The 12,163-nt window shown below is 33.3% G+C and overlaps 1 pseudogene across 1 annotated transcript; it reads right to left on the bottom strand.

Moving 5' to 3' along the window:
* Window positions 1-218: 218 nt before the first annotated feature.
* On the bottom strand, window positions 219-5,473 carry LOC143617390 (protein STICHEL-like 3; annotated as a pseudogene). Its single transcript, XR_013150822.1, has 6 exons — window positions 3,628-5,473; window positions 2,590-2,801; window positions 2,183-2,497; window positions 1,359-1,794; window positions 669-732; window positions 219-360 (listed from the first exon to the last, which is right to left on the bottom strand). The product of XR_013150822.1 is annotated as a protein STICHEL-like 3 (transcript).
* Window positions 5,474-12,163: the final 6,690 nt, after the last annotated feature.

Genomic DNA, 12,163 nt, shown 5'->3' with positions numbered 1-12,163 from the left:
TTAAAATCCTGTTCCCCTTTTGACTATAAGGACCCATTTCCATCTTCCACTGTTTTATCATTTATAATTTTATCCAACTATATAATTATTTCATCAAAGAATACAATTTTTTACAACTGCCAAAGGCCTATAAAGAAAATTGAAAGCTAGAAAAATATAAGGAATACACATTTGCCATGGAGTTGACTTTATTTATTGAAAACTAAGTGACCTATTAATTAATGCTTAAAATTGAAAAAAAAAACTTAGCATATACTACATGTTGTATTACCGTGGTGATCTAGTTGAAATACACCTGCCACACCACACGAACCTCATCAAAGCCCGTGACTTTCGTGGTCTAGTTTTTAATCGAGAAACCTGCATGCTCAAAACAGGGTCGGTTAGGGTTGACAAAACACTTCTCGTTTTTTTTGCTTTGTTTTGTTTTTATATTTAAATAACGCCTTAACTACGATCACAAAAATAATCTAAATCTTTAAATGTAAAGATTTGAGATGCTGTAGGTCTTACAAAATTGAAAAATACACTTCGGGCGACGTACAACTCATTGGACCACATTTTTAGATAGAAAATAATTTAGCCATCTTAAGATAAATAAATGGATGAAAATTGTCACTTCTTAAAATTAAGCAATAATAACCAGAATCGGAAGATTTAATCATTACCTTCCGACGAGTAACTCTCGATGCCTTCCAGCACAACAGGCTTCTTGATCTTGGTTCCATTCTCCTGCAATTCAAATAAAGCAAGTCACTTCTCAATCCAAATTGTCACTTCTGATATTAATTAAGCAATAATAACCACATTTCGTAATCGATTTGAGCAGCACGTGAACTACTCGAGATTGGCTCACTGAAAACTAGAATCAAGCTGAGTTTAAACGAGCTCGATCTAAAAAATAGGTTCATTTAATAAACGAGCCCAAGCCCTAGCTTCATATACCGAACTCGGTTAGGCTTAAAAGAGACTCATACAATATAATAATTTTTATTTAATAGAACAAAAAATATTACATAATAACTATATGTGTATAAAAATGAAATAATTAAATAATTAATAAATGAACCAACCCAAGCCCGAGCTTGAAAATGTTCTTAAAAGTCAGGCTCAAAGCTCGAGGTCTAGCACTGTTAAGCCAAACAAGCCAAGTCCGGGCTTGAAAATTTTCTTACAATCCGGGCTCAAGCTCTGTTAAGTTAAACAAGCCAAGCTCGATATTAGACGAGCTTGGCTCATTCACAATCCTAAATAGAGGTGACATCCTTTTGACCTTTGAATGTGAAACCTTGTATAACATTCAAAGTCAAACAATGATGATAACTATTTTTCTGGGAGGAAGAGGGAAAAGAGCTTACAGATTCTCTTGTTCAAGTTTTTCAGCGATGGAAACGGCTTTGCGTGTCGACCAGCCATTTCTTTTTGATTCAGCCTGCTGAATTATATCTGCAAGAGACACTTTGCCTCTAACTAGACTCTTAGATTGACTTTGTTCACCTAATCTTCTTTGTGTACTGACACTAGAACTCTTATGAGACGGGGTAGCTTCTGGCTTATGCTTATGCATCTTAGCTTTTGGTTCTCTTGAAGAAGAAGCCTCTACTTCAACTATCTCACTTCTTTTTGCATACGCGTCTTGTTGGGGATCGCGTGTTTCTTTCCTCATTTCACTTCTGATTTCAATTGTAACGGGTGATCCAAGAACGTCCTCAAATGCTTTCACAATGTGGGGTTTGATCTTTTCGGCCTTTGATTTGTTCACATGTGAAGTGAACGTAAGCTGAGCGGTTGGAGCTATGAAATGAATAAAGCAATCGTCGTTTTCAGCTTTTAAAAGTAGGGGCGTCATGCATGTATGGATCGGTTTGGGGCTCAAACCGAAAATTTGGTCTTTGAGTTGTTGAAAACCATCTGGTTTCAGTTTGGGTTCAGTTCAGTTTTACCAATTGGCCTTGAAACTTTTGGGCCGACAAAAATATTGGCTAAAATGATGAATTTGGACCCAAGATTTTTGTTACACGGTGATTAATTGATTATTATATGTTTGGGCTAAAATATTTGGGTAACACTATTTTATTAAACTTTGAAGATGTAAATTTGTTAAAAGACAACTTAAATTCTATTACGTATAACAATATTATTCATAAAACTTGATCAAAACATGTCAAACGAGACAAAGTACCTGAACCGAAACTGAATGATGTCAGCTTTCCTTCATGATACAAGAACTCTTTTATACTATTGATCTGAATATTCTCAATCACCGTGGACCATATTTCTTCAATTTCTTGCTTATATAAACCTTCGTTCATTTTTATATGAGTTCCACTAGAACTTGCACCCATTTTCACCAAACCCCTTTGAACCTCGGATGTCTCACCCTGCCCAAAGTTACTTTTGTGGGACCCATCCATAGAAGATGTCGGCTTGTCGTTTGACATCCTTAACTGCTTTTCAGCTTCAGATAACCTCAACTTCTCCATATCGTCTTTAGATACTGAAAGGACTAAATATACTAAAGAAGGAAGAAAAGAGGGGCTTTTTGAGCTTTTCTTGAAATCTTGGAAGGTCAAGAAAAGTCAAACTTACATGTGGGTTGTCTAAATTTTTCATCTTTCTTTCATGAAATTGTAACTACCCGCAAGAATATCGGTTATTACGGTTGCAAGTTGTGACATTAACGCTAATGGCTCGACACCCGACTCCATAATTTCTCTTAAATGTTTAACAGTATTCACTGTATCGGCTGATAATGCTAAATCGAGCAGGTCAACCAATTTGTCATCAGAAATAAGTCCAACCTGTTTAGTGAGTTGCGTACATAAGTATTAAAGATAACGTGTAAAAGAAGCTCACTATCAGGTAAGAAGTCAAATGAGTCATCAACTTTTTTTAATTTTCTGAAATATTAATATAAAAACAATAATCATTATTTTACTTTTTGTAATAAAATTATAAAATGATTTAGAAATTAGGAGACTTTAGATTACTTCCAATCCGTTTGACCTGATTCCTATGTAGTCAAATGCTTTTGTGGGACCCATGATTAGAAATGAGACATAACTCAAACCGACCAACTTACACATAAACAGGCCAAATAAGCCATCTAGTTTCTATACGGTTTCTGAAAGTTGGATGACATTTAGGGTGTAAATGAGCCAAGTCCGAACTCTTATAGGCTCGAGCTTGGCTCCTTTAACTTGAGAGGGCTCGAAATCGGCTTGTGAGTAGTTTTTCAAGCTCAAGCTGGCTTGGATTCAGCTCGTTTAGTATTTATAAACTAATTTATATACATTTAAAATTATTTTGTATATATATTTCGGTTATAACTCTTATATACTACACAAAAATATATTAACTGGTTATTTTTATCATAGTTTCATATATAATAATTATTATTGTAAAAGTAAATATTAAATATATCAACTAAAAGTTATATATATAATACGCTCCTTTAGGTTCGCGAGCCAGCTTGAGTAGACGAGCTCACATAGTAGTCTCGGCTCAATTCAAGCTTTTAGCGAGCCAATCTCGAGTAGCTCACGAGCGGCTTGGCTTGCTTACACCCATAATGATATTTATAGCAATTGATGACTATACTTAATAAAAGAATAGAAGATGGAAAACCAGCTCTTGAACAAGCGGAACCGAGATTCTTTGACCGAGTAGACTAAGCTGCTCGAGTGTCATTTCCGCGTCACGTAATGACCCGTTAGACCTCGAAGCAATAAGCTTTAACGCATCTTTATCAATTTCAAAACCTTCTTTACTTGCAATGTATAAATAATATCCGCATCTTTCAACTTAGGGAAAAAGAACTTGTGACACCTGGACACGATTATATGTGGCAAAACATCAAGACTCGAATTGACAAAAACGAAAACCATACGCCTCGGAGCGCGATCAATAACCTTAATGATAGCACTCCAACAATCAGGACGCAAAGTATCACAATCATCGATTATAAACACGCGGTACCGTGACTTTAACCGAAAACCGATCATGTTTTCCATAATTTTCATAATACTTTTATATCCAAGATTATTAGCGGGCCCTACTTCCCGAACGGCCTGATTCTTTCCTGTATCATGTGCTACACAAGAACTGCAAAACCCGCACGGTTTTGGATGATCCGAACTTTGACAAGTTAACGCCCGAGCAAATATACGCGCGCATGAGGTCTTCCCAGTCCCGTGAGGCCCGTAAAATATATAAACGAGCCCGAGTTTTTGTTTTGCAACGGCGTTTGAGAGAGCTTGTACTGCAAGATTCTGTCCAACTAGATCCCGGAACGTTTTTGGTGTGTACTTTTGAGTGAGGTTTTGGTGTCTGGATCGGGATCGTGTTTGGTGACCCGACTGAGCTTCCGAGGCGAGATCCGAATCGGGCTCACTGGTTAAAAACTTATCTACATAAAGATCCAATTCACCAGAATAACTATCTTGAGACCCGTTTATTAATAAAGGCAGCGATTCACTGTTTGTTGATGAGGCCGAGTGATCTGACATAACGGGTGTTTGACTTTCTTGTTGACCACCGCGCTTAGACCTTGAATCAAGAAACGACTTTCCCCGATCATGCATCCTTGACCAATTAAACGGAAGCCCATAAATATTGCTTGGACCCGCGTTGACATTTTGCTGACCGTCATAGTCAACTTGTGACACGAAATTAGAAGCCATGGATGTCTCGGTTACGGGTGCCCGAGAAACCCGCTTTCCAGTTCTAAATTTCCGCCTTTTGACCCGATTAAGACCGTGGCTATGAAGAGTTGACTCAACCTCGATACCACCATGACTATGATCATCTTGCTTACTTTCCCGCCCTTTTTGTTTATGTTTAACATCAGAACTTTCCGGATAAATGTCACTTGCCAAAGTGGCGGCATCTAACCGAGGATCATCTTTAAAACTCCTTCGGCTCGATTCTTCTTTCTTGATTCTTCTATGAATCTCATCACTCGGGCCCACATTTGATGATGAGTTGGCGGATAAACCAATTGACCGCCTCCGACCATCTTTCTCGACCCGTTTTAGTAACTGTTCAGGGTCAGGGCCAGGGGAGGACTGAAACGGCGGTGGGCTCATGGAGGGGTCCCTTAAAGATCTTGACCGTTGAAGAACGACTAGGTCCCTAATAAGGGACCTATCAGTGACCATCGGGCTAGTTTTGTGCATATGGTTTTTTAAGTGAATACAGTTTGTTAAATGGATATGGTTGCGTAGATGGTCACGGATGTTACCATTTGCGTCTTTGAGTATCCGATCACGAACTCCCGACATGATCCGGTACTGCAAGATATCACAAAACACGGCATTTTCTTTCTCATACAAACAGATCTTTTCACCACAATCAAAATATTGAAACACAAATTGACTCCCTAAATCTAAATCATTATGATGGAATCATTGAACTTTCTTGAACTGAATACCCTAAACCCTTAAAAACAAATTATTCAGATCGAATCAAGTGTTTCACACGTGCGCGCACATTTATGTTAGCTAAAACCCGTGTTAAAGAAACCTTAAAACTTTTAATATCAACCGAAGATTATATGATGAAATTAACATAATCTCTCTCATTTCAAGAAAAGTTCTAAAGATGCAATCTTAAGCTCCCAAACCCTTATAAACAAATCATCCAAATCAAATCAACTGCTTCACACACACACACACACTCAAGTTAGCTAAAAGCCATCTAAAGAAACCACCGTAAAGACAAACTTTTAAGGTTAACACAAGATAAGATTACACATTGAAATTAAGAAAAACCCATCTGAAGAAAGGTTCAAAGATGCAACTTTAAGCTCCCAAACCCTTATTAACAAATCATTCAACTCAAATGAAGTAAAACCCATGTTAAAGAAAGGTAGAAAGATTCAATCTTTAAAGCATCCGAGTTCACAAGTGATGAAAACCACCCATTAAATTAAAATGATGTTTTGGTCACGAGGGGAGGTGGAATGTGACTGGTGGGTGGTGTTCGTTCATTAGTAACAACGGACTGAAGATAGAGATAGAGAGAGAAAGTGAGTGAGGGTTTCCAATCTAGAGAGAGAGAGAGAGAGACAGCAGGTGAGCATGGGTGACGGTGACAATAATGTTCGGGGAACTTTGGACATTTTGCTACAAACAAGGTCGGGTACGTTTCTTTTCTTTTCCTTTTGTCTATCAAATTATTTCAATTACCAAAATTCTTTGGGTTTATACGTATTTGATTACTTTTATGTATTTTGAGAAAGCTTTGACAACTCGAGCTCGTGTGTAATATCTTCAAAAATGTTAAAACATAAATGTACACTTGGCTTGTTAAGGCTCGACATGGCTAGACGGTTTTCTCATACAAGGTTTGAGTTGGGCTCAACAACTAAGAGAGCTTTATTTGAGGCTTGGGTTGGATAAGGCATAACGTGTTTCGACTTTTTATCGTCCCAAGGCTCGACTCATTTGTACCCTTATTTGTTTCAAGTATAAACCATAAACTATAAATAAACCGTGTTTGAAAAATCTTAAATTAACCAACTGAAAAAAAAAAAAAAAACTCTATCAAAGGGTTTAAGTCCATAACAGACAAAAAGCTGTAGATTTAAGAGTATGAATAAGGAGTGTGTGAGTTTACCGTTCTAAAAAAGCAGAGTGTGAAAGAGTAAAACCGTTTAACTTGGTACTTAGTTTGGTTTTGTAGTTTTCTTTTTCTTCTTCTCCTTCTTTCTTTTCATTTTTTTTAATTTCACTTGAACAATAATAGTTTGTTTGATGTTACAAACAATATTGTAGTGGTATGGCTCAAATTAAACCAATCATTTTTATGGATAACGGGAATTCAAGTACAAGAAGACCTATAAATAGGGATCATGTGGCAACCAATACACATATTTTGGAAGATTATTTCGTCAAAGATTGTTTATATGGTCCTAACATGTTCAAGGATAAGTTATGGATGCGTAGAGGATTGTTTTTATGGATTGTGGACGACATGGAATGTCGATGTCGTTTTTAGGGTATCTTGAGATGTAAAAGGTATTTACCCCATAGTAGAAGTGTACTTCGGCGGTATACCAACTAGCTTACGAGTAGTTCCTAACTAATGAGATTAGTATTGGAATATGTCTTAAGGAGGAAATGGGCACTCATGGAGATTACCCATGTACCGTTCAATCTTACGCTATCACCTCATATTAAGGCTTACCTACATGTGTAATAAATTAATTATTAATTTATTTTAATTATCCAACATTTTCCATGAAATCAAGTTTGTGGCAAACCCTTACCATGAAATAAAACCATGCACCCTACCCACATCACTACATGGGGTGGCGACTGTGTTGCCATGTGGTTTGGATGTCATACACTTTACCAATATGGTTGCTCTGTCCTCTCTTCGAATAACACCAACACAAAAGAAATAAAGGGACTCACATCACACATCTCTCAAGACAAAAGACATTAATTTAAGTTATACGTGTCAATATCTAAATTACTCATTTCATGTATCATGTATGCAAAGTACAAACATTGTCTAAAATGAAATAACATTACAGCCAAAGACTAAAAAATAAATGTGTTCTTTCTTAGAGGCAACCTAAGGAATAATCTAAACTTCATCACTTGCTTCATCCCAAAAAGCTACATGCATCATACGCGAAACCATATATTTTGTTAATATAAAGTTGAGCAAGTAATCACGGTTTTTGTATATATATATATATATATCTATTCTAATAAAAGACTACTCATATTTGGCACCTTGTCAATCCCTTAGCCATCCTTCCCATTTTCAACCCATTTTAATATATGGTCCCTATCTTTTAAGTCTTTTCAATTTTTGAATTCAATTTTTATTAAAAAGTTACAGACAATTTTAAATTAAAGAAAATAAATATGCATCATTGTCGAAGAATTTGGATTTGTATGGAAACTAAAAATTATTTTTAAACTAGGATTCGAGCAGCAATGCATAATATTTTATATAAGATTAATTTCAAATTTGGATTTAAAATTTTCTCATATGCATATGAGCTCGGGGAAATATGTATGTTTCTTAATTTTCACCAAACATTGTGTATAAATATTGCAAACATGGATAATTTCTATTATATATATCTTAAACATTATAATTATAATCCATATGTATAATGTTTACTATATGAGCTATTTGCCATTTATTTATATGACTTTTTTGTATAGTATAAATGGTTTTAGTAGTAAGAAGATCCATATTTAGTTGTCAATATTTTCTTCAAAACTCAGATCAAAACGCTTTAGAGATTATATATTTTATGGTTTGATTTATACCTTTTTTTTATACATTTAAATATATTTAATTTAATATGACTTATAAGACAAATTACTTAACTAAAAGCATTCAAAACGTTAAACCAGAAAATTTGTTTCAATCTCATTCCACTATATTCGTTTTCCAAAGAATAATTTAGGATATTGAAACCTAAAATATCATTTTATCAGTTATTTACATAATTTCAATATTATATTAACTTATTAATTTTATTTTTATATAAATACATCAAAATAGGTTATGGTAGTTTTACCTGTTAGTTAGTACAAAATTAAAGTGTGTATAATTGTTTATATTCAAAATAATAAAGTTATACACAATTTTTTTAAAACAAATTTACAGTTATAACATTTATTATTAAAATTTATAAAAATCCATTAAGATTCACATCTTATTTATAATATAACGTAATAGAAATATATATTATTTTTATTTTTTTATTATTTGTAACTTAATCATGCTTCTCATTATATTCAAGGATATTTTATCCGGATTTCGGTCTGGTTAACTTGACCGTCGTGCCTTCGGGCGGGTTGAGGCTATCGAATTTTCCCAGGAACGCCCAAGCCAAACTTAGACACCAGCGTGGATCCGGTTAAGACAACATATTCTGGCCTATGTGGGGTGGAGGGGCTCCTCTTGGAAGAGATGTGGCATCCCATTATAGAGAAAGTCACCGCTTCAAAAAAAATATATTCAAGGATATTCTATTTTCACATTAATTTTTTAAAAAAATAAATAAATAGTTAATCCAATTAAAAGTCATTTATCATGCTTCCATAAATCCAAAATTTTTTGCTTCTTTTTTTTCTATAAGTTACTAATATATATATATATATATATATTTATATCGATTAGTTAAATATTCCAATAACTTCCCATAACATTAACTAATAACAAGGATTAATATTCAAAATTTAAACATTCTTAATCCAATCATTTCAAGTATTATAAATAAGAATCACTACATTCACTTTATGCAATTTAGATATTCTAATCCTCAGCTAACTCAGAATAATCACTGTTATTTGATCATGCTTTAAGGTTAGTATATCTTTGTCATTTTTCTAGACAATTACATTCATATGAAATGAAACAAATCATTTTGTTATATTTTAATCTCCGGTTATGTATATGTTTTTTGTATGCAAGTGTTAACTGTAAAATATAAATTCAATTAAAATTTTGTCATACACAGAATATTAATGACAACAAATTTATAATGATCAATCAACAAATTCTAAAGATTCTAAAGATGATTATCTAATCAAAGTTAGGAAATCTGGTTTTTGAGACAATAATGATTTTTGGATAAACATTAGCAAATGATCTGAAATGGCATCATATTAATTGATTAAAATGTATGATATTTTATGTGTATAAATATTTTTTGTTAGTTTTATGGATATATTATCATTTATCTATGGTTGGTATGTATTTGAATAGCCTTACTTGTAACACGAAAAAGTTATAAGCAGACCTATATGTTACATCATCAAGAGTTACTAGCAGATATGTACTAAAGATTTTAATTTTTGATAAGCAATGTATACTGACCAAGACAATAAAAAATGTAATGTACAAAGAAAGTTTTACTTATTTGTAACACATTTGTGTAATCTTAATTATGTAAATTCTGTAATTTTAATGTAATTGTAATTGTATTTACAATATATGATCATGTTATTAGCTGGATTTCACTTAATGGTTAAAATTTAAAATATCCATCAATTACCCATGTAAAACACGGGCCTCAAACTAGTATATATATATATATAATATTGAAAATGACATTTCCTTGCGATAAACGTGAATCACTACAACTGACATAACAATAATAAATAAAGGGTCATTTCTCTCGTCCCAAACGAGTCGAGTTACTCAGGCGGCATATGATCATACTAATGAGGATGATGATGAGATACCAACAACCATAACATAATATACACACAAAATCATATTCAAGCGTATCAACTAATTGAGCAATTGCATATCTATGCAAATAGTGGAATTATAGTGAAAAATTATAATCTATTTAGTTTGTGAACATATAACGCATGTAGTTTTTTAGGATGAAGTGATGAAGTTTAAATTATACTATAGGTTGACATGATGAAAAAAGAACACATTTATTTTTAAGTCTTTAGTTGTAATGTTATTTTATTTGAGACAATGTTTGTGCTCTGCGCACTTGATATATGAAATGAATAATTTAAAAATTGACACGTGTAATTTAAATTAGTGTCTTTTGAGCTATGATATAATATAGTCGTGCCCCGGCATGTTCCGTCGTAGGTTGGGGTGTGACAGGTAGGGTGTATCACTTTCAAACCACATGATAACACCCAAGGACGGATATATAAAATTTTTGTACGGAGGGCACTTTACGCAAGGACGACCAATCATTTTGAAGTCATAAAGAAAAATAAAAACTCGTGGCCACTATTATGAATTTTATTGGAGTTAAAATTTATATGTTTATATATATATATATATAGGGGAGGGTTATTTTGAGAACCATGGTGAGTTTTAAGAACTTTAAGAACTCAATTTTGAACCACACATTTAATTAAATGATATGAAATATGTGGCTTAGATTAAATTTGATTAAAAAATGAAGCAGGAGAGAGAATAAGTATTTTTGATAATTACACAAGTTTAAACGTTAGTTACACATGTGTAAAAAGTCGATTCGGTGTGTAAAAAGATACCGTAATTTTTTGTACATCACTTACACTTACGTATTACACATGTGTAAAAAAAATTCAGAAAAAAAAATTGTTACATTGAGTTCTCAAAAGAAATCAATCATATATATATATATATATATATATATATATCATATTTGTTTTGCTTTCTTTCTTTAGTTTTCATCCCCTAGTTTGCTATGTTTCATATGTTACTCCATCTTTTGGATTCTAGGTAATACACAAAAATAATAGTTTATTCAAAACAATAAATGTTTTGAAAAAAAAAAAAGCAAAGTATGAAAACAGAGGGTTTCAAGAGATAACAAGTAGGAATACTCTTACTTTGCCCCTGCCATTTGTGTATGAGATCTTGGAATAAAACTGAAACAACAAAATATTAATCTCAAAATAAGACTAAGAGGTTATCAATTTTCCAGAACAGTACCGGACATCAAACTAACCATCTTACTGGAATATTGGTTCATTATTCGGACCGATCGAATCTATTGGACATAATTGTAAAACATGTAAACGCCTTTAACAATAAATTAGTAAACTTGTTTCAAAAGAAAATAAATTAAAAGAAAGAAAATAAATTAAAGGTGAAATAAAATTGTTATATTTAGAAATTACAATAATAAAAAACAATATTGTGAAACAAAATATAATAAAACTTAAAACTAAAGGTAGAAAACTAGAAATTACAAAACCATGGCTTCTACAAAACCACTTAAATCTTTTCAAAACTTGTCATCTACAAAAAACCACTTTATGTTTAAAACCAATTTTAAGTTTTCTAAACTCCACAAAACCTAAATTGCAATGAATACATGGCTTTGGCATTACCAAATGGTGGACGCTATAGAGAATCAAAGAATGTTTACCCAAATGAAGAAACCTAATATGTAAATTGTGAGAATTGTTAATTTCTATCCATCTATATATTGTCCACCTTTTTGGCTGGGAGTATTTCACAATTGAAATCAGACATTACAGAGAAGCAGAGGCGGCGTCTGAAGAAACACGGATCCACTCCCCGGGTATGGGTCCTGGATCCAATGAGTCCACAGGGTACAATACGATAACTACAACCACGATATGAGTAACACTTCCCAAAGTCCAGTGACCGGAACCTGCAAAACAGACACCGTGAGTCTCGTTACAGGAAGGACAAGAGG

Source organism: Bidens hawaiensis, unplaced genomic scaffold, assembly GCF_021521415.1.
Source record: "Bidens hawaiensis isolate Kalapana, Puna unplaced genomic scaffold, B.hawaiensis_p1.1 tig00054299_1, whole genome shotgun sequence".
NCBI classification, from domain to species: Eukaryota; Viridiplantae; Streptophyta; class Magnoliopsida; order Asterales; family Asteraceae; genus Bidens; species Bidens hawaiensis.
The sequence above is the reverse complement of the archived record's forward strand: the minus strand, read 5'-3'. Positions and strand labels throughout refer to the sequence as shown.